Below are 3392 nucleotides of genomic sequence, written 5' to 3'. Positions count from 1 at the left end.
TACCGTAAAATGGGGTAACTTTGACCACTTTTTTCAAAATGATGCCATTTTTTTACTAGATAAGTTAAACTTAAATTGAAACATGCAAAATACAGGTCTATACTCTAGCTTTACTCACCATAAATTGCTGGCTCCTGCCTCTCATAGTTTTGATGTAATTTAAAAGAAAGTGATGGTCTTTGTTACCCCAGCTCTTGGGGTTTCTTTGACCGGGTAGTAAAATCAATTTTATTTTTTAGTAAAATAACTCCAAATAACTCCAGGTTGTGGTGCATTGTAGTAGAACTCTTCTAGTTGCATATACAAAAGACAGATTTTAGGAAAGTGTCATAGTTTGCAAATTGGGGGCGCTGCCCCAAATGGGCAAAATGTGACCACCTAATGGCAGTCGTGACGGGGTAACATAGACCGGTTTGGAAATTAAGTTAAAATTACCATATATAAGACTCTGTAGAGTCTGAAACATAAAGAAAAAAACATTATTAGGTATATCAGACATAAAATATGTTATATATGTATCTATGGTAATTTTAACTTAATTTCCAAGCTGGTCAATGTTACCCCGTCACAGCTGCCATTAGGTGGTCAAAGTTACCCCATTGGGGGGCGGCACCCCCCATTTGCAAACTATGACACTTTTCTAAAATTTGTCTTTTGCATATGTAACTAGAAGAGTTCTACTACAATTCATCAAAACCTGGAGTTATTTTACCAAAAAATAAAAAAATTGGAGGGGGTACTCTGACAGGCTTTAAATAATAGCTCTTTTTTGTGGGGCACATTTTTAATTTTTTAACCTATTAGATATGCAAACTTTTTAAATCTTTCTATTGCGTTACGTAGCCTCAGTATTAGGCCTTTGATGGCCATTGACAACATTTTTCTATGTCGAATCGTTTTTGAGTTTTGGGGGTTTTTGTTAAAAAACGAAAAGTGGTCAAAGTTACCCCACCGGTCAAAGTAACCCCATTTTATGGTAATGTATATGGCAATATCATATCAATAAAGGAAAACAAGTAAAAATCTCAGAAAATGTCATTTATTCTACATCTACATTCTACAATGAAAGAGGAGGACTTCAGAGTACTGTTAGTAATGAATGAGTACGCTCTGCATGCTTCAAATATTTTGAAATGAAGTTTTATTCCCATTGTCCCGAAAAGCCCTGACCGACGGGGCTACTCGGGACAATCTTTATTTTGCGTCTGGCACCTTACAAATAGCATATGGAATTTTTTTGACAATGCCATTCGATAGCCCTCGCAAAGAGCTATAAAATGAGCCTAAATTTGTTTATGAAATATTTCATCGTAAGAAGTTATTAACAGTTATTAACAAAAAAATGATCAAATCTGTCCCGAGTAGCCCCGGTTGACGGTAAGCTTACAGGATGGCTTGTAATTTTGCACCATTTTAATTGGGTCGAGTGAATTCACAAAAAAATACTAAAAAGCATACCTGAAGCAGAAGAATATTTTAGTGACAACTCATATTTTTTGAAAAAATAAATCATAGTTTACAATTACATTAATTACTTTTCATTCTAAAATTTCTAATCTACTGTGCAGAGTGGATGAATATTGCAAGATCTTGGCTATGCTTCAGTAGCAAAATTTCCGCCTTCAGAAGATCTTGCCAACACATTTAGATTGAAATTCTTGCATTTAATATATTTGTCAGTCTTTGGCCAACTATTAAAAAAAGCAAGGTTTCCGATATGTTGGATGGATCAGGATGCAGTGAAGCTTGTCCGGAAATCAGTTGCGATGAGTTCCCGCCAAAAAAATGTAAACATCAAGCTTAAAATTATGTAGTTGCGGTCACATTAGAGCGGTCAGACTGCATTATCACATGTTCAGTTGACACTTGCTATACAATCGGGCTGTTTTTAGGGTAAAATTAGTTATTTGGGGTAACACGTGCATGCAACCTTGTAAATAAGTTTGTGGCTTGTAAATAGTTTTTCATTACATACTCAGCATAAATGGCTTTTCATTAAAAATTACCTGGCGATGCATCTTAAAATTACCCGGCGATGCTTAGGGGCTTAAAAACCCATATATTGGCGACGCTGCATCCACCATCTGTGCCCTGGCATTCAATTTTGTCCAGTGCACAATTCTATCAATGACATTCTACGCACCGCACAGTTTTGTGATGACCAATGATGCTCTAATTTTTTGTTACTAAGTGAAATTTTTTTCACTAAGCAAGGTAAATGTAATCAAAATTTTTTGTTGCTAATTATTTTTTTGTTAACTGGAGCCTTTGCTAACCAAGGCTCTACTGTAAATGCGTTTTTGGGGTGCCCCTCATTACCCTGCGGCCTGCTTGGGAGGTGTCCCTTATTACTCCATCTTTTGGAAATGGCAGTCTTTTTTTAATGAGATATGTATGCAAATTCCATCAATCACATTGTTAAGTTAACACCTATTTCCAACTTTTATATAAGTAAAATGTGTTGATGCGGCTAATGTTTTTTTTTTTTTTTGCTACAGACCTTAGCAGTTAGCAGAGGTAATTTTCCAAAATCTCTCTTTTCATAATTTTTCAAGGGATGTCTTAGAGGTAGTAAATGTATGATTTCTTAACTTACTTTATGCTACATAAATGTTGAACTTTATGCCACAATTTTTAGTTATGCAATATTTTTATTTTTTGCTGCTATGACATTTCTACAAAATGTTGGATGACTGTCCCGATTTACCCTGCCTATCCCTTATTATCCCGTTTGATGGTATCTAATTGATGCAATACTGTAAAAGGGGGTAACTTAGACTCCTGGGGTAACTTAGATGACTTTTAGTTCTTTTTAACAAAAAAACCCTAAAGTTCAAAAACTGTATTTGAAATAGAAAAATTTTGTCAATGGGCTTTAAAGGCCTAATACTGAGGCTACGCAACACAATAGGAAGATAAAAAAATTATGCATATCTAATAGGTTAAAAAATGTGACCCATAAAAAAGAGCTATTATTTCATTTATTTGAAGCCTGTCATAGAACCCCCTCCAATTTTTCTATTTTTTGGTAAAATAACTCCAGGTTTTGGTGCATTGTAGTAGAATTTTTCTAGTTACATATGCAAATGACAAATTTGAGGAAAGTGTCAATAGTTTGTAAATGGGGGGTGCCGCCCCCAAATTGGGGAACTTGGACCACCTAATGTCAGCCCTGACGGGGTTACATAGACTGGCTTGGAAATTGATTTAAAATTACCATATATAACATATTTTATGTTTGATACACCTATTAATGTTTTTTCTTTATGTTTCAGACTCTACAGAGTCTTATATATGGTAAGTTTAACTTAATTTCCAAGCCGGTCAATATTACCCCGTCATGGCTGACATTAGGTGGTCTAAGTTCCCCCATTCAAGGGCGTCGCCCCCAT

The sequence above is a fragment of the Hyalella azteca genome, unplaced genomic scaffold (genome assembly GCF_000764305.2).
Source record: "Hyalella azteca isolate HAZT.00-mixed unplaced genomic scaffold, Hazt_2.0.2 contig7668, whole genome shotgun sequence".
Classification (NCBI taxonomy): Eukaryota; Metazoa; Arthropoda; class Malacostraca; order Amphipoda; family Hyalellidae; genus Hyalella; species Hyalella azteca.
This window is presented reverse-complemented; position numbering follows the sequence as displayed.